The sequence below is a fragment of the Leuciscus leuciscus genome (assembly GCF_965113295.1).
Source record: "Leuciscus leuciscus genome assembly, chromosome: 10".
NCBI lineage: Eukaryota > Metazoa > Chordata > Actinopteri > Cypriniformes > Leuciscidae > Leuciscus > Leuciscus leuciscus.
The window spans coordinates 36,971,663-36,992,779 of record NC_138734.1 but is presented as its reverse complement, the minus strand read 5'-3'; the positions used below and the strand labels follow the sequence as shown (position 1 = coordinate 36,992,779).

The window sequence follows — 21,117 nt, the reverse complement described above, 5'->3', positions numbered from 1 at the left end:
AATGATAGCTGAATGTTTGCCTGCAGAGTTTGCAGTGTCACCTTTGTGGGGTCATCCTTTACCCTCTCGAAATGGGAGTTGCTTTTAGCTGTGGAGTTGTTGTTTTTCTCCGCGAGCAACCAACCAATGCAAAATCTGGTCAACCAAGCCTCTTCTCATTGACTAACATTTGGTCGACTATTACGGGGCAGCACTAATTGAAACAGTTTTTATGATGCACAAGGCAAAAAACAAACAGAACACCTCTCCTGTCAATTCAATTGTCACACTCAAAAGCCAAAGAACCATCAGAATTTGTTAAATAAATGCTAGTTGGTTGCAAAAGAACAGTATGTCTACAACTACTGGACATAAACAAATGACTGATGACATTGTGGCTTATGGTAAGTACCTCTCCATAAGGTAAATGCCAGATGAAGAGGCTAACAAAGTCATGTCCAAACGATCTTGCAATGATTCTCAATGAGAGACATCAAGACCAACACACATGAACACCAGGTGGAATATCCCCTGCTATAACCACACACACACAAACTAATAGCGGTAGTGAGTTTCGGGATCCTCAATAAGATTAGAAAACAGCTATGATTGATCTATTCTCTGTTTCTAGATTACAATGTCAACAACAAACAAAGAGGATTATGACTGTCAAATACAGAAATGAGTTTGACATCACATCCTTCTTGGTCTGACCCGCATCTCCTAACAATCTCTCTTTCTGTGGAGACTGATTAACGGTCGTCCAATAAGACCTTCATTTCCTCCAGTGCCTGCCTTCAGTCTGATAACAACGAGTGAACGAGGGTGTGAGGGAGGCAGAGAATGAATATAATACTTTTTTATTGGCCATTTGAAGAGCTGTTGTGGCTTTCAGTGGAGGCGTACTGTTGTACGACTGACTCTGCATTCTGAGCAAGAGAGTTATTATCGCTACTGCTGACTTGGATTGAATTTACATCCATAAAAAGTCCATACTGCCGCTGTCTGAGAACTTGATAACAATAAAGCTTAGGGTAAGGGAAAAGACTTTAAGAAAGTTTGCACGAATGCAAAAAATAATCCCACTCAAATTCCAAGGAGAAAAATTACTTTTACAAAAAAGAGAGAACTAAACTCACAATTTCACAAATAATTACAGAGACGTCAAGAAGTTCAATTAAACATGATTTTTTTTTTTTTTTTAAGTAGACAGACTAAATAGTATTTTCAAATATTATTTTTGCAATTTTTAACAGTGCACTTCCTTTTTTTCTCTCTCTCTTCATAAAGTGGTAATATAGGAGCCTGCATACCATCTTCTTCACACATCTGAACACAGGACATGATGAACTTCCATGAACTTACAGTAAATCATTCTACATTTACGAAAAATTCCCACATTATGAATGACCCTTTTCCCCACATATCTTACCTAGGCCTACATCATGCTGGTACTGACACAATCACATTAATTCCTCAGATACAAGAATGCTTCAGCAAGCCAAGGCATGCTAACACCCATCATAAATACATCATCTCCTTATCCACTTTCATAAATCCCCTCACAATTTATGAAAGCTATGTCCGATAAGAGGATGTTTATCAATCATGATGAGGATCATCAGCTGCTGGGGTACAGGCAAGTTTCTGGAGCCTCATGAATCCAAGACTTTCTGTTTAAACCCCAGCTGGTTTATGGGTCACTCTGCACTGTAGAAGTACAGTCAGTCATTCATTGGCTTCACACAATATTTTATACAGTGTTGCAGAAAAGACAATATACTACTAGAAAATGGCCTCACATTTTTAAGCACATTAAAAGGATTTTTCACTCAAAATTATGTACTAACTGACCCTCGTGTGGTTCCAAACCTGTATGAGTTTTCTTCTTCTGTATTTTGAAGAATGTTGGTAAACCAACAAGCGCTTTGAGTGCCGAGAAAAGCGCAATATAAATATAATGAATTATTATTATTATTATTATTATAACCAGACAGTTGACGGTCCCCATTGAGTTTTTTTTTTTATTATTATTCAAAAGATTCTTCAAAATATCTTATTTTGTGTTCAGCCGAAGAAAGAATTTCATACAGATTTTGAATGATATTTTTGGGTGAACTGTCCCTTTAAGTCAATATCTTACAATTTATTTTTGTTTTCTCTGTCTATAACAGAAATAATACTGGTTACTGGTGGGGTTTTTTAAACAGCAATGCACCTCAAGGATCATATTACAATTCAGATGGTTTGTCAACAAATAGCATGGACATAAACTTTATTTTTATTTTTTATATCTTATCAAAATAAGTGTAAAAATACATTATAACCTAAAATATAAATATTGAATACTTTAATATAGTTATACAATATATTTATATTTTAGTTCAAATTAAATTCTCATTAATACACACATAGTAAAGTTTTAAATAAATATATTAAAAAAAATTCCATGTCACTATGTCACTCAATTCATATGAGTTCATACAAACTGTATGTATATTATTCCAAGAATTAGAAAATGCTGTGTGAAATCATACTTCATTATAGAATGTTACATTTGACATGTCCTGCCAACAACCCAGAGGCATTACGGCGCATTGCAAAACAAATTTCATGCATGTTGGCACTGCAATAATTCACCGTCCTGCAACATTCCATCAAAAACCGTTTGGAGGCAGATATTTAAAATATGACAGTATGTGGCTCTGCATGACATGTGCTATCATGATCTTAGAAAATAAAACACTTTAATACATTAACTAACTATTTAATAGGGCTGTACAATTTATTAATCATAATAAAATCACATCTAACATAAAAGTCTGTATACATAATTGTTTTTTGTGTGTGTGTGTGTGTATACTGTATATGCACACACACACATATTTTTACTTGTGTGATATACTTGTGAAAATATGTTTATCATATATACTATACACAACATGTTACACACACACATATTATGTAAACAGACTTTTATGCTAGATGCGATTAATCAATTGTACAGCCCTACTATTAAATGACCACTGATATTTATGTAGACCGACTTAACATTTCTGTCCTGTCCCATTATGAGCTGTAATCTGAGTGTAATGGGATATGAAAAAGGTCTTTAAGTCTCCTTCTCCAAAGATATCATGGTTTAAAATAGATTATGACCTATATGTGGGAGGGTGTGTGTAGACAAAAAAAATGCCATCTTAATGGGGGGGTCTTCCCAGTCTCGTTTCATAAACAAATCAAGGAATCTTTTTAAAGTCAAGGGCTTTGAGGACCACTGGAGAGGGAAAGAGGATCAGACAAGAAAACCTTCACTTCCTGTTTGCTCAAACCCTTCAGAGACATAGCAGTGGCATTTGTGGTCTGGTCAAGTCTAAAATCCCATCACTTAACTGAAAGGAGAATGTTTATTCCTCTGTGTGAACTTTTCTATACTCTTTGAGTATGTCACTTACTTTAACACTGTGTCCTATAACTCCTAACCAGCCGCGACGGCAATACATGACGATTCTATTTTAGAAACGGTTTCTATTTCTGTGACGTCGCAGCTGAACAACAACAACAACAACAACATGCAAAACATGCTAATGATAATATAAGGTATATGTGCTTTACTTAATGTTAAAAGTGTCTAATGTAAGTTTCAATAGCAGTTTGAGTGATCTTTTTTAGCCATACTTAAAAGTGATAATTCACCTCAGAAACTCGAAACTGTTCAAACTGTGAACTCAATGTGAACAAACAATGTGACAAAGATTGTTTTAATAATTTTAAAATGGTGTCATATTTAAGAATTTGATCATGTACTTATCCAGTGCAGACAGTGCATTTGCAATAAAGGGACCGCCCACATCATGCTCTTCCGAATGGCTGTGATTTTTGTTTGCGATTTTGTCATGTCTTGTAGTCGTGTCGTATCTGGTGTGGGCAGACAAATTGCTTCTCTCTGGAATCTTATCCCATCGTGTCTGGTTAGGACATGGTCTAAAGCCTTATTCATATGTTGCACAGATGTACTTTAAATTCAGTGTGCTCGCATCCAGACCAGAGCCTAAGACAAACACTCCAATTTTGATAAAAGCATTTCTCAAGCCATTCTGAATCACAGTCGTCCTCTTAATAACTGAAACTCAAACATAGTTTGGAAAGCGAACCTATCTATCCAATATAATACCAGCACTATCACACTGCATTATGGCCATCCCCTGGATTCAGGATCTTATGGACTAGCACTGAGAATGTAGAGTTTACTGAATACACACACACATATTAATCTGGAGTCTAGCAGGATTTCTGAGATCTTTAGCCAGTGTGACCTTTCTTGAGGTTCTGCCGGCACCACTGGGAGAACATCAAGCAGGATTATTATGCATGAAGACACTCCAGCTCGCTGTGAGTTTCACAGCAACTCTGTACGCCTTTTTCCTACCATATTAGGGTCTGTGTAGCAACAAAAAACTGATTCATGTTTTATGTCATCAAAAAATGCACTTGAACAATGAAATTAATTCTGAAACTAAATACATATAGCTCTGAAAATCTGGCGTGTCAAGCCTGAAGCTAACTACGGCTATAATAAATAACTCATCAATCGCAGACTGTCCCATGACCATTTCCTTTTTTTTTTTTACAGGAAGAACACTTCTTGGTCACAAGGCGCTGATTCAGAATTTTCGTAAAGGGATTAAAGTCTTCTGTCTTTTTTTTTGTTCATACAGTGAAAGTCAATAGGGTGCAGTCTGCAGTGTTGTTTTGGACCCCATTGACGCTCATTGCATGGACAATAAAGGTTGAAACATTCTTCAAAACGTCTTCAAAAGAAAGCCATACAGGTTTGGAATGACATGGGGGCGAGTAGAAATGATGATTAAAAAAAAAAAAATCTTTTTTGGGTGAACTATCCCGTTAAAGAACCGCTTTACTTTTTTTACTTAACTATTATGATAAAAACTAAACTAAAACTAAAAACAACCCAGACAAAATGGACAACTTGACACCTGCACAGGAGAACTGCATGGAATTTCAGTCATAACATATTCACAGTTATCGTGCACCTGTTCGTCAGCACTTGTGTGGGCCTGAGGGAGTTTTCACAGTGTTTGTGGCCTTTGGTACAAGCTAATCACAGACACTCAAGGACTCATCATGGCTTTAAGGCAAAGACAGTCACCGGCTCAGAGTGCAGTGTGTGTGGGACATTAGGTTTGTACCGTGTGTTTGTGGCAGACCACACAGCTGTCTTCGAGGACAGGATGGTGTAAGCTGATTAACATAGAGAGCAGACTGGCAAGGTGTAAGTGATCCATCACAACACACAGCTCTTTGAACTAGACAAGAGGATCAAACCATACACACCTGTGACAAACTATAAATCTCACATAGGTAGTGGTGATCTTAGAAAGTAAGAAAAAATCAACACATATTCTAAACGATAGTTAGTTAGCAGCTCCATGATCCAATCCACCAGCACGGCCGTCATCAACACCCACACCGGGTGGTGGAGAGAGACTGAAACTCTTAAGGTGACCTCACTCTAATGGAGACTAGGGGTCAACTGAGATTTATTTTCAATGGATAGCAGAGTGGCGATGGCCAATAAAATAAATATACAAATGATGAACCCCCTCACATACCTACCCAGTGCTGGGTCAAAGTAACCCAATGTTGGGTGGGTAGTCTGTGCCAAACTGGTTAAATCTGGATACATTTGTCAAGTCATTTTGTGTTCTGTTCTGAGAGAACTCTTCCTGAGGGGAAACTTCCTGAATGACATTTAGTTTTGCACTATTACATTCGTATTCCTATCAAAGTATTACTGTACAAATAAGAAAACGTCTGTAGTCTCACTTTTAACCTTGTTTACATGTACGTCGCCTTCTACAAACGCAGCGTACTCCGGATTTGCACTGTGAACTGCAAAGTGAACGACGTGGATGTGATATAAGATTGTCATTTAATGAACTGGAATGGCCTGATACCAGTTTTCTTCCCACAGATTCCCATTGGCTGCTCCTGTCACGTCCTAAAACATATACATTTTATGTATAAAACCCAACAAGCCGGGTCATGTGTTCGGTCTTATATTTACCCAGTTCTGGGTTGCCAAATAGAAACAGAAATGGTTGTTTTTAACTAATATTGGCTGATAATGCAATATTAATTGTCACTTTGAATTGCATTGAATAGCCACTGACAAATCTATATCTGCACGCCACTAATTTTGTCTCCATTCCTCCACATAAGATGATAAATTATAAAAAGCAAACAGTTTTTCACAGCACATTCAGATACACTGCTGTCTAATGTTTATGTCTTGGGCGAGCACATTAACATTAAGATTATTCTGATCTTGAAAACTTTCAGGTACCCTGCGTCACAGTTTGTGAGTCCCATGCGTGTGAATGCGTCTTAAGGGAGAGAGTGAGTCACCCGGTCCAGATGCTCCGTCTCTCCTGTACTGACTCAATAATAACAGTCTTCTCTCTCTCTCTCTGCGTAATGATACACTCCAGAAATACACAGCATACTATAATACACAGCCTACCTAGGAATTACACAGTATGCAAGGCCACATACAACTCAACAACACATTTAGGAAATACACAGACTCAGAGCCATGATGCATGTTGTGGATGTTGTTCAATGACACATTGCCATGGCAACCCTATAATGACAATGTCAGTTTAAACACATGGTCATGCTGGGTCGTACTCCTCGCGCCAAGATTATTGTACCCAGCGCATACTACAGAAATGGCACGTTTATATTGTGAAACATCTAGACATTGCTCAACATTCCAGCATTGTGTAACAACTCACCGCACACTCTCAGGTGTGTTTACTCCCATTTGATGAGTATGAAAGGAAGCCAAAAATAGCAGGTGACTTAGTCAAGTACTTTATCTTTAGCAAACAAGAACTTTAACTCACCTGAAAATTATTTTTCTGCATATTTGACATTTTTACTGAGACATTAACTATATATAGCTGTACATAAATTCTCTCTCAATAAGCCTTTGTGACTATTCTCACTATTTATGTATTTGCTCAAAAAATTCTTCATTTTTATTATTTACCTAAATACATACACTACAATTCAAAAGTTGGGGGTAAGATTTTTAAAGAATTTTTCATTTAGCTATAGGACAGTGGTTTTCAAACTTTTTCAAGAGCGACCCTTTTTTTTTTTTTTTTTTTTTACGCGACCCATAGGCCTGTATATTCTTAAGCCTTTTCTTAGCAACCGCTTTTGATGATGCACGTGCAGTGGCCTATCCGTGACGCGATCGCAACGCAAAGTTGATTCTGCACTCTTTTGATCTAGCTAAAGCTACAGGGATGCTAATTAACCGGTTAACCATTAACCATTGTAAGAATTTTAACCAATTAATATAGCCTACTATCGTTTGATGTATGCTTAAAAAATTCACTAAAAATATTCCACAACAAATCCTTTAAATTTAATGATATTCAGAACAGAACAAGAATGAAAAAAATATCTATAAACAAGCCAAAACGAAATAATTTCGTTGGGCTCACCTAACTCTCTCATTCGAATACATTTTTTTTTTTTCATATTCGCGATTTATTTGGATGCTAAACTATTATTTATTATAGGCTTCTAAGAAAAAATGAAAATGATTATCCCCCCAAATTTTAAATATTTATTAGGTTTCAAAAAATATAAAAACTTTTAATTTAAGTGAACTTAAAACAAACCTTACATAAACCCATTATAAATGTCATATTTACCTGTGCCTTTCCTGTCTAACAGATGTGAAATATACAGAAATTGGATAAGGTTATCAAAACATTCCGCACTGCATAAATTATAAACTAAATATAGAGAAATCCGTATTAAAGCTACACGCATTCTTTAGTCAAGAGCTGTTAATAATTTTCTCCGAGAATTAGCTGCTGCCACTTTAGGACCAGCCACAGCTGACGATCTCACGCATCCCATTCTCTCACTACGCTTTACTTTCATTTAAGATTTTATTTAACTAATTTAAGACTGTTCTTGTGAGGATACTCGACAAAACGGACATTTTGGCATGCATGTGTGTTGTTCGTTCTAGCGCGAAAGAGAACTTGATACTGGCGCGCGTCTATCTGTGGGTCGTGTGTATGTGTGTGTGTCAGGAGGACATTTACTGACAGCGCGTTCTCTTTTGTCTTGTCGCGCATGAATGGTTTAAAAGCATTTGCATGAATAAGAGCGGGATCATATAACGATGGCTTAGTCACCTGTTGTTGTTTCTGACGTTTCATCGCCTGTGCCGCATCCGCGATACCACGGAGGAGCAGGACCGAGCCTATATCGATGCGCGCGCGTCCGCGTCCGGGAACATCGCGTGCCGTCTCGGTTTTCTTTCCGTCAACTTGTTTGTGAGGCGCCGCGCCTCACAGAAATGGACCAAACTCAGTTGTTTAAATAGCCATATTTCGCGTGTTTCTTTTATATAGGCCTATAGACTATGATTTTATGAAAACAAATTTTGTTTTTTAATTTAATTATATTTTCCTTAAATCATCCTGGCGACCCATTTTTTAAGTCTCGCGACCCACCCGAGGGTCGCGACCCAGGGTTTGAAAACCACTGCTATAGGATACATTAAACAGATAAAAACTAACAGTAATGACATTTGCATTGTTACAAAATTAATAATGAACTTTCTATTGATCCTGGGAAAGAATCCTGGAAAAATGTATCACGATTTCCACAAAAATATTAATCTGCACAACTGTTTTCAACGTTGACAGTAATAAGATATGTTTATTAGAGTGATATCTGAAGGATCATGTGACACTGAAGACTGTAATGATTCTGAAAATTCAGCTTTGCCAAAAATAAATTACATTTTAAAATATATTCAAATAGAAAAAAAGTTATTTAAAATTTTTAAATAACGGAAATTTTATTCAAAATGTAAAACTTCAGTGCAGTGTCTCTTCTTCACAATGATATCATCATAACCACCCCCACAATCATTAGGGACGCTGAGAATTCATTTCTCTACTCAGTCAGAAAACTTGTTGTGGGTGTGGGTAGGAAGGTTGCTGCACAGACGGATGGGTGGGAGCTCTGGACGAGGTAATGAGAGAAAGAAAAGTTAAATGAGGATTTAATGACTAAACCATTCTGAAAATCTCTCTTGGCTGCAATATAAACAGTACTGCGTGGCAAGTAACTGCACGACACAGCAAAGTTATATGCACGGGTTACATATTACCTCTGCAATATTGTTTCACAAATCAAAATAATATCTCACTTTGAGAAAGGAAGGAATATCTTCTTCGACTATGTACATCAGTGTGTTGACGGCACTTTGTTTCCAAACACATGAGGGGTTAATCTACATTTGGTTAACTGTAACGCTAGGCTCTCACAGTGCTGTCATACTTCATAGGCATCACCGTCCCCACTGAACAGCGCTGTAGTTTTAGCAGCTTCCTGTTTATTCAAGAGATAGGACTGACACAACTATGCTGGAGTTTCCTGCAGTCACACAGCCAGAGGATGAGCTGTGGGCTGTCTTCTGAAACAGAGCAAACTGAGTTACAATACCTAAAAACTCAAACAGACCACTAAAAACCTTTTTTGTGACGAGTCAGGTCTCCAGACTACAATGGTCGCAAATGTGACAAAAAATAAATAAAAATGTGCGACAGTAATTCAAAATGCAGTCTCAATTGGGGTACATTCAGGAAAACTTGTGCTCAGATGCAATTTTATCATCTTGTCAGGGTGCCAGACAATATTTCATGCATGCAGTAACAAACAGCACGGCCTGTGATGTTCGATTAGCCAGAAAATTAATCTGGTTCAATCAGTGACAAAGATTCATGAAACATGAAAAGTCTCAAACTCACCTGCGAGTTAGCAGTTTGAATCAGATTCACAAAGTGAATTATTCAGAGCATTATTGAGTTCTCTACTGACTCTCTCACTGAACTTCAAAGTCATTTATATGACAGAATGATATTTACAACATAGGCTAGGCTCAATTGTAAAAATGCGCCTCTACATTTTTGCAAAAAACTCCGAAAACATACCAATATCGCTGTATATTTATACATTATATATACATTTTCAGTTGAAATTAACAGATCATCAATTAATAAAGACTTATTTTCTCACAAGACAACAATGAAAACACAAGTCACATTAAAAGAGCTGAAAGCAAGTTAAAATGGGATTTTATTTTATCCCACGTTTGCTTTTGTTAGCACAGCTGGTTAGGTTTAGTGTAGGGTTTAGTGTAGGTGGTAAGCTATTTTCAAACGCAATAGAGAATTAACCTTTTAGCACGAACTTGCTGAACATTTTATTTCCGAACTGCTGCGATATGTATAACAATCAACATAATAAAACATTGCTAGATTCACGTTCATCACCAGTCACTGGACATTTATTTCACTTTAAAAGTATTGAGAAACATGCAAGAAGCAATCATTTTGCATTTTTCACAATGAGCCACAGTTGGGTATTTATATGGCACAAATACAATCAGTGACAGCATTAAACCAGAACATTTTTACTATATACAACTAGAACCACTAGTTTATATAAATTGCCATAGTCTATCATCACAGCACATACAGTAGTTGTTTTTGTTAGAAGCTAAAGTAATAAGCTATAAACTCAGTGAGCATTTCTGAACAACCATCTTTGAGTGATTCTCAATAACTATAAAAAAGTCTTTAAATAACTTAAATGTTGTAATTTTTCGTCTGGATCCCTGCAGGTATATTGCTTGGAACATTCACTGGACCGGGTCGACGCTCTGAGCAGGGGTGGGTTGGGAAAAAAAGTGTTGTGTAAAAATGAACACCACCCACTGTGGAGGCACACATGCAATCAAACAAATTAACCATTGATAATGACATGCCACACAAACTACAGTAGGAGGTCTTGTGTGCATACGCTGCGTCTAAACAAGGAGGACAGTGTGCATTATTAGTCTCTGTGAAGGTATAACACAGAATGAGACATTTAGATCATTAAAGTCTCAAACTAACCACTGCCATTTGAGCTGGTTAGGAGGAAGAACAATGGAAAAAGTTTGTGTTCTGCAAGAAGAGCATTCAAACTTCAGGCAGCCGCAACATCGCCAGTGAATAACACGATTGCAGGTGCAGAAGACTGGACGAATCATTTGTAGCCTCCCACACAGATCCAGACACTCATTTCAAGACGCGCTTGGCTTCCTCTGCAACTAGTGGCTGTCTGACCGACAGGAAGAAAAACTAATGCACTATCTGCTTTCCCGAGGAGGAAGAGAAAGCATTGTAGAAGATAAAAGGCTAAATAGATCCTGGCAGGCAGCTAACCTACATCCATTTTATGAGAAACAGAATCCCACAAATGTTGTGCTCCCAAATCACTATGCTTCTGGATTCTACCTGGTCTTGAAGAGTAAATCAGGTAACACAGATTTCATTTCAAGCCAGAAGCGTGATAGTAACTGTAGAGGGTTTTTTTCAGGAGCCAGTAAACAGTCAACTGGTCCTTCCTCAAGGCGTGTCTATTTTCAGAATGGTCAGTCAGGACAGACAGTCTTTCCTCTGGGGGGAGGACGTGCACGTCTTTGTGAGGAAACCGAATGAAAAAGAAAATAAGCGGTAGAGAGTTTATAGAGAGAAAGTGAAGGGAAAAACTGCATGTGCCTTGCTTTCTGACTTGGATTGAATATAAATAAGTTACTTAATAAAGACTTGGATTTACAGTACACATCTCACACACTGTTTGAATGAGCTTATATGGTGCAATTTAAAAGAGACCGCAAAATAAATAAGCAAATATCCAACAAGAAAAAATTATTACAAAGAAAATATGCACTAAACCACTAAATATCACATTCAAGTTGATTTACAGACTTTAAGGACTGTATTCCTCATTCAAATAAACAAAGTAACAAAATAACTACGACATAGGCCTATGACATGCAACACACTTTTGCTTTATCACTTTCATGGCTGTTCTTGATCAAATCATTAGCTAAATTAGGCCTCTTCATGTTGGTCCAGGTCTGCACAAAGGACAGATTGTGCGGCCCGTGGTGCTGCCCACAAGGCTTTGAGTTTTCCAAAAAAGAAGTGTTCCCACACTCTTCACAGAAAGTATTGCTGCTAGTAGCCTAACGGTTAGGAGAGTCACAAGATCAGCAAATCTCACGTGCAAGTTCATAAATAGCACAGCACACAAAGAACTGGAAGTCAAGACACAGCCACGTCAAAGGAACGAAGACATTTTGCCTATTCCTTTTTCCATGTCATGTGGAGCGGATACTAGAATGCCTGTATGAAGTTTTAGGATGTGCAAAGGCAATAGCTCTTTATACCGGAGTCCATTGAGGGACCTAAACAAACTTCCAAGTGGGACACTGATGACTTAAAATTATGGTTGCCTAGAAGATATTAGGATTTTGTCCAAACACCGATACTTATTTTCATGCTATGAATGATGACTGATAAATGTCGAATTTGTCTTAAATTTAAATAAAATGACTATAATGAATCATTTTAAATGCTACAATTGAATTTAGGCATCATTATAATGCACAGTATGAGAAATTGATATTAGTTTTGAGTTTGCACTTAATTGTTATTAAATTATTAGTATTTTTAAACATCAACTTATCTAAGGTAATCTACATTTTAAAATAGGGGAAATAAGCATGCACAATTAAATATTTTATTATATATTTTACCTCCAAAATATTGTGCTTTCTTACTCTAAATTAAAAAAGAAAAAATTAAATGCAGCAGATGTACCAGAGGACATACTAGACTACATAAATATTTTAATATATATTCATGAACATTGAGGGGTCTTGAAGGCAGGAAGGTTGAGAGCCACAATTTCAGGCTATCTAAAATGGTCTCAGTGGGCTCGAAAATCGTTCACTGAACTGACATCAAGGTGTACATCTTTTCCACAACAAACTAAATGTGTCAGTTTGCATTGCACAAAGTTGTTTACATGCATCAATAAACCTAGTAATCCAGAAAAGTGAAACATATACTCCAAAGTAACATAAACAGGTTATTAGAGCCAGCATTCCCTAGCATGTGCAAGGGGAAAAGAATCAGAGGGATTAGGTTGTGCAGGATTAGCTTCATGGGATATTCTCTAAAGCAACTGAGTGGCTATGAGCAAGGACGTGCAGAGTGAAAAAAACGGCTTCAAAGCAATAACACAAAGTGCCTGACGGTGTCTTTCCGCTATGTAATTCCTGACTATTTATATCCGAGGTTACATCTTTTACACACATATGCCAAACAAAGGTTTCTTTGTCATCTGGACTGAGGGCTCACTCCTAGTCCTCCGTGCCATGTAATGAGAAAGTCTATCACACTGCCCTGCACATCCATTTGCAAAATTACAACAAAAAAACACGAATAATCACATTTTACACCGCGTATGCACTCAGTTTGCCAGGTAAGTTAACGTTAGGTCATTGCCATTGACTCGTTCAGCGTTGGCATTATACTTTACTCCCAATTGTATATTTCCACTTGAGATTTTTAAGTACACGTGACGCTAAAATAAGCACCGAATATATATACAGGTCCGTATATCACATAAACGTCGTTAAAATAAATTAATGAAAGAGTAAACTACATACATGTCTGTCAGGGTTGGTATCATCGATGTGTAAATCCAAATCTTTCAATCCGCGCGCTGATACTTTCAACGTAATGGATGGCGCGAGCAAGTTTCTCGCGCAAGACGTACAAAATATATATCCTCGATTTATGCACTGTGTATCCTCAATTCACTGCATACGCACGGCGAGCCGTGTCACTTTCTCCCTCTGAAGGAAAGGCTGTAGGCTGGGTCCTGTCGTTATCTCGTAAGGGGTGTGGACAAAACACATGCAAATGAAAAGACGTCCATCCCCGGCGTGACCACTTCACACCCCGGCCAGCGTGGAGGGAGTATCGAGGTACCTTATTTCATTGGGGGGAATAAGAGGGTGGTGAAGCTGGAAAAAAATATCATGCTGGGGAATATTACATTTTCTTTACAGTCTTGGCAAACTGTACACACGCACTTGACAAATAAATACACTTAATGCTGCACAAGCCCCGTTCCAAACGGAGAGGGGGGGAAGGGACAAGGGGAGGGACAAAGATTTGAGCTTTTCCTGGCCTCTTTCAGTGAAACCCAAAGATTTGAATTACACCCCTCACCCTCCCAGCAACATCATCACAATGGGTAAAACTGACATCAGGGTCTTAATCTCTATTGTTCCCTCGCAGTGTTTATGTATAGACCAATATTGAGTATTAAACAGTTGTTTAATTATTGATAGCCTATGCTGCTAAAATATATGCAAAAAAAAAAAAAAACACTCATCATGCTTTATGCAGTGTATTGAACCGCCATGTCATAAAGTGGTGATTCCCAAACTGAGATACCTTTTAATTTTGTTAAATCAATAAAACATAATACAATAAAAACAAAGCAAATTCGAGAGTCTTTGTTTGATAGATAGATTTTGTAATGGATATTAAACAATATTATTGATAATGCTAAATAATATTCATTTTAATATAAATGAAAAGGAACAGGTTTTTGGTTTGGTTTATTGCCAGCTGTGAGGGTACATAAGACTAAAATGTTAGGAAATATTGTTATAAAGTATTTGTGAATTTAAAATGTAGGCTATATCATTTACTATCACCAAATAAACCAACATGTAAACATATAAATAGGCAATAGTGGATAAGCTCCTTATGAGGAGTGCAGCTATAGGTTCAATTATAGGTACATTATAGGCTAAAGTGGCTGCATGGCAATATAGAAACGTTGTAAGGGCAGAGTGTGAGAAACAGAGATGATTCTAGGAAGGACATTTTCCTGAATGTTTAAGGGCAAAGTTTAAACCACTACCATGTTAATATTATGCAAACCTTTTTTACTGTGTCACTAGAATTGTCTACCTCAATAAAATGATAGCTAATGCTCCTCTGTTCAACAGTCGGCACCACAATGCTAGGACGGGTGATTGTCAAGCCGTTGCTACGCGGCTGCTAATGTGTTCTTAGTGGTGTTTACAGGCCAAAATCAAAAGATCCCACCTCAAAAAATTCAAGACATTATTGAGTCTTTAAATGCAACAAACATAAAAGTAATAGTCTAAAATGGGAGATTTGAACTGCAAGTGCATGTGTGTCGTGTTGTACCTTAAAGGGTTAGTTCACCCAAAAATGAAAATTATTCCATATTTTACTGATCCTCAAGCCATCCTAGGTGTATATGACTTTCTTCTTTCTTCTTCGCTTCAGAAGGCCTTTATTACCCCTGGAGCCGCATGGATTACTTTTTTTGGGCTTCAAAATCTGTGGTACCATTCACTCCCATTATAAAGCTTGGAAGAGCCAAGATATATATATTTTTTGTAACTCTGATTGTGTTTGGCTGAAAGAAGAAAGTCAAGTCATATACACTAGGATGGCTTGAGGGTGAGTAAATTATGGGATCATTTTTCATTTTTGGGTGAACTAACCCTTTGAGACCCCCTACCAAAGAAGATGTGAATGGTCTCATAGGTCATGGCCAGTTGTTGCTGCGGCAACATTGCCGGTGATACCGAAGGTGATGTCAGCATCTGTTTGAAGAGAGGCCACCCGCCAGCAAAAGATAGGCTTGAGACTGAAGAGAGGGATCAATGGTGGCTACCCATTTACCCCTCCCTATATGCCCCCTATTCAAACCCAGCCGGCCATTATCTATACAAATTCTGAATTCACTACCCTAAATCAATGTAGTACGCCCCTCTCCCCTCTCCAAATCACCCCAATGTGGGTTAGCCTTGACAAGAGCACTACAAAGTATTCACTGCCCAGGGCTAAAGCATGGCACCTAAATTATGTAATTAGGCTGCAGAATGTAGAACGAAATCCAGGCCATGTGCAAGATGTGCAAGACCGTCATCCTTCAGACTTAACCATATAATAACCCCTGAATAAAATTGAGGTGTTTCTTCCTCCTTGACTATGAGCTCCATATTCTCATCATTCTATATGAGCCATAAAAGCCTGATGTATTAAATATGATAGACAAAAAAAAACACACATGCAAAAAAAATGTAGACTTTGCCTAAAGCAGGGGTATCCAGTCCTGCTCTTTGAGGGCCAATATCCTGCAGAATTTAGCTCCAACCAGCTACAACAGACTTGCCTGAAAGTTTATAGTCGCTGCGTCCAAAAATCGAATATTTCCTTACTATATGGTATGAGAAAAACAATACACCAACAGAGAGTAGTATGTCCAAATGCATATTTGAAACACAGTAGTGGAAAAATCTCCTGATGACCTGCTACTTCTGGTGAGATTGTGCATTCGATGTACACTTTACTATCCCATGAGGCCACGGGAGAGGATTTGTGAATGGAAGTGAAGCGACGCAACTGACGCTGGGATGTCATCTCATGTGACAGTAACAACATGGCGGATGTAGTACGTCCGAATTTCATTCATGCTACAACCCACATTCATTCTATATAGAATGTGCTTTTTAAATGGTCACAAAGTAAGTTCAAATTCAAATGTAGTACCTTCTCAGACAGTATGTGATTTTGGACCCAGCGAGCGAGTCTAAAGGCCTTGAATAGCTGGTTCAGGTGTGTTTAATTAGGGTTGGAGCTAATCTCTTCAGGACAGTGGCCCTCCAGGAGCAGATTAGGACACCTGTGGTCTAAAGGTCCAATAAACTGTTTATTTATAATAATAAAAAAATTAGAATTTTCTGACTTTTATTTCATATTTCAGGCATCACAGGGTTAATAGATACCGCTACTAGAGCTTAGAGTTGCTGCTGTCTAGCTGTCAATCACACAAAGCCCCCTCCGTCCCCATCTTCATGCTCATTAACCCCTGAACCCCAGTGCGTGCAACCTGCCTCTCAGACTCCCTGTGGGAATATCCACAGTTTAAGAAGGGGGCAACGTTTGATCATCACTTTCTTTACTTCCTTTCTCTCTTTCTTGTCCTCGTTTGTTTTTTTATTGGCTAGTGAGTTAAATTTTTTAGACGTCTCACTACACACAAAAAACTGACCCTGAATTATAATGCGAAACATGTACCTTTTGAAGCAAGGATGTGTCAAAAGTTGGCATGTTCCAAACCTGTATGAGTTTCTTTCTTCTGTTGAACACAAAAGAAGATATTTTAAAGAATGTTGGTAACCAGACAGTTGACGGCACCCATTGACTTCCATTGTAGGAAAAAATAATACTACTGAAATCAGTCGGTGCCATCAACTATCATTCTTTAAAATGTATTCTTTTGTGTTCAACAGAGGAAAGAAACTCATAAAGGTTTGGAACATGCCAACTTTTGGCACATCCTTGGTTGATCTGATATTTACAGTATATTTTCAGTTATACAGTCAAGTCGCTCTTTCCATTTCTCTCTCTCTGCATCCCCTGTCCTTCATTTCTCATGTATTTTGGCCTAGGGCTGGCATGTATGACTGGGAGGGTATGTTTGTGAGTGGGTTTTTTGGGGGCAAGGGCTGAAAGCATGCTCATAGAATTAAAGCTTCTAAAAGGGTATAAAAAGCAATCAAACAGATGAAAGGCATGCGTATAAATGTAAAAAACAGGGGTGAAGTACAGCAAAGAGCAAAAATGCCTGATAAAGTGTTTATTAATCTATTTACTGCTTAGCTCAGACATTGACATTACAGCTCTGGAAGCCACTCCTTTCTTTCCAAACCAAGCTTTCTCAGTCCACATTTCCACTGTTGAGAAGTGAAATGCAGGTCATTTTTTTAACAGTTCTTTTTTAACAGTTCTGAGTCTTACAAAGGGCAGAGAGTTTTTTGATTAGCCATCTCAGGAAGCTTTTTAGCATTTGTCAGCTACCCTTATAGAGAGCCCACCCACTCACCAACCATAACATGCTGACCCACACAAAAGAAAGAGAAATGCGTACTAACCCACACACACTACATACCACCTGTTCACTCCATCTGCTACTCTGGCATTTCATAACATGCACGCTACATATCACACATAACAAGCACGCCAACATATCGAACTTAATGCTAACAAGTCCATAAAATACACATAGGTTTGATTGGTGAAGGAAATCTCAGATTGGAACTGTGTGATAAAATCATACCCAGAGGCATGAGGAGGTCTAATTGGGTCAGGCATCTCCAAAGATTTCATTTCGGGGCGAGAGCACTGTACACTCAGTATGCATTTACATGGACTCGAGTAAGAACTAGAGTGGTATAATGGGATTGGTGTTGTTGTTTTAGTCTATTCTCTTGGGCCTAGCTAGCTATTCATCTTTGAAAATAGTGGAACTTTAGTCAAGGCAAAACCTTTATGTGCCACTGTAGTGCAGCTAGTCGTTAAAACTAGACAATTCTAATTAAGCACTTAGGACATAAGAAGTAGACTTACGTATTCATGTTCCATGAAAATATACTGTAAATATCAGATCAAGAGTGTTGGTAACCAGACAGTTGATGGCACCAATTAATTTCAGTAGTATTATTTTTTCCTACAATGGAAGTCAATGGGTGCCGTCAACTGTCTGGTTACCAACCTTCTTTAAAATATGTGACCCTGGACCACAAAACCAGTAACATGGATTCATTTTTTGAAATTGAGATTTATACATCATTTGAAAGCTGGATTATAGGACAATATTTGGCCGAGATACAACTATTTGAAAATCTGGAATCTGAGGGTGCAAAAAATTCTAAACATTGAGAAAACCACCTTTAAAGTTGTCCATTTATGTTCGCGATTGTGCTGCATTCACTCACAAAAATAAATGTTTTATATATTTACGGTAGGAAATTTACTAAATATCTTCATGGAACATGATCTTTACTTAATATTCTAATGATTTTTGGCATAAAAGAGAAATCGATAATTTTGACCCATAGCCTGCAATGTATTGTTGGCTATTGCCACAAATATACCCGTGCTACTTGTGACTGGTTTTGTCATCCAGGGTCACATTTGTGTTCAACAGAAGAAAGAAACTAATACAGGTTTGGAACAACTTGAGGTTGAGTAAGTAAATGACAAAATTTTCATTTTTGGGTAAACTATCCCTTTAATTATTCCAAACTTTTAAGTGGGCCTCATTTAATAAAATTCTATGATATGACTCCTTTAATAACTAATAAAAGAAAGATCAGTTGTAACAGTCTGTCACTTTACACTGTGCCAATGTTATGGGCAGTTTATTTCAGGATGTACTCTATAAATGTCTCTCCAAATTATCAACCCCCACCACTCTTGAGACCTTCAGGCAGGACACAAGACCTAGGGGGTGAATCTTTGACCCTTCGGCCCAGTTAATCTGTCTTTTCTAGCCTAAATTCCTTTTAGATTAAAGCAGGGTGGGACCCTGCCGACTGGGTCATAATAATATGCTGATTGGTCCCTTCCCCTGGGCATGCTGCTCAGCAGGCGGATAGGAAGTGTGAATGATGGCATCTCGTGTGAGGATGTAAACTCACGATTTTGCTTTCCAATCTCTAAGTGAGTTACATGCTCTCCTGGTAGATGTATAAATTCACATTTTTGTACCCCCTTAGCCACAGTTTGGTTTTGACAAGAAAATCTGAGTTGGACACAGATAGTGTCCGGTGGTGGGCGCGTGGAGTGCAGCCAATATCCCAAATGCGAGCTTGTGGAGCGAGGTCCAGATCCAGGCCCGGTAATTAAACTCCAACAAAAGGTTTCTCATTCAGGGCTCATTTTAATGCTCCTATTGAGAGCTATGAAAGTCTGCTGAGTGTCTATTATCCTGAGAAAAGTGATTGTAATGAAAAAGAGAGGGAGAGGGGGGAAGATAGGGAGAAGTGAAGGCAGAAGTGAAAGAGAAAGTGATGAGTGAAAGCAAAGCCCGCATTGGGAATGCAAGAACATGGCTGGCAATGAGCTCATACACATTGTTTCTTTTTGCGTAAGCTGACTCACTTGGTTAGATTCATTCTGAAGTGTAAGAAAGAGAAAAAGAAAACGAGAAAGGGAGAGAATGAAGCACAAGAGTGATCCTCAGTATATTCAGTTTAAAAATGTGGTAGTTCTGAGATAAGCTCTCTAGAATCATTTGTTTGCAGATGCCACTTTGATATTTTGCTATTCAATGCAGTTAATTTTAGACATTTTTAACTGTGACTTGCCCAGAAATATCCAAATTCCTTTTGGGGCTGCTGTATATGTTATATGTTATGCTTGTAAATTGATTTTCCTAAAATCTGTATATACGTGTTATCTTCACACACACACACACACACACACACACACACACACACACACACACACACACACACACACACACACACACACACACACACACACACACACACACACACACACACACACACACACACACACACACACACACAGTTCTGTCATGAAACTCTAGATGGCGCAGGATGATAGTTCCTTAAAGGAACACGCCATCGTTTATTGAAATAGGGGTTATTCACCGTCTCCCCTTTAGATAGGTGGGCAACCGCATTTTTGAAAATCACTAGTGCATGCATTGTCTTAGTCTGGCAGCGCCGCCGCTAGCTTAGCTTAGCATGATGAATAGAATCCTTTGTTGCCGGATAGCATGTCGTGAATAAAAAATTAAAAACTAATTACTTCTTCTGGCCTGCGTATTCACAACTAGTACAAATAGCAATGCGGATTAAGACTAGGCAATTTCCTAGGCAGATATTGACTTGGGACTATATTGGGGGGGAAGCACAGGCAAAGCACTGCTACTTGGGCGGAGAGATATCACGCAACACCTGAAATCCGCAATCTCTGCGCCCAAGATATCTGATATCTCTGCTGTATCAGTAGCCAGTGAGGTCGCCGCTCAACGTTCAAATTCTTGGTCAGGATTTGCAGTAGCAGTTGCAGCACGCTTTCAGAAACTCTCCACCTTCCCCAGCTCCACCTGTCTAAATCTGCTATGGGTAATTCATGTATGCTATATTATACAGCAGCAGAATACCTTACATGCTCACAGCATCGTGTCGTGTATGTACTGGCAGTAGCAAGTCTGTACTCTGCAGCAGCAGCAATAGCAGCAATAACAGCAACAGCATAGCAGATCTATTGTGCCAAGACCCATTGTCATATCCATTACCATGCC

The 21,117-nt window shown here is 38.3% G+C and overlaps 1 protein-coding gene across 2 annotated transcripts in view; it reads right to left on the bottom strand.

Moving 5' to 3' along the window:
- The window catches only part of ripor1 (RHO family interacting cell polarization regulator 1), a 75,454-nt gene that overhangs the window by 45,070 nt on the left and 9,267 nt on the right, over nucleotides 1–21,117 (bottom strand). The window contains exon 1 of one of the 2 annotated variants that reach the window (XM_082182467.1): nucleotides 13,610–14,714. The exons of the other annotated variant lie outside the window; for it this stretch is intronic. The gene's annotated coding sequence lies outside the window, so the exon portion shown is untranslated. Of the gene's footprint in view, nucleotides 1–13,609; nucleotides 14,715–21,117 lie in introns of those variants that run through there. 2 annotated transcript variants of the gene reach the window in all.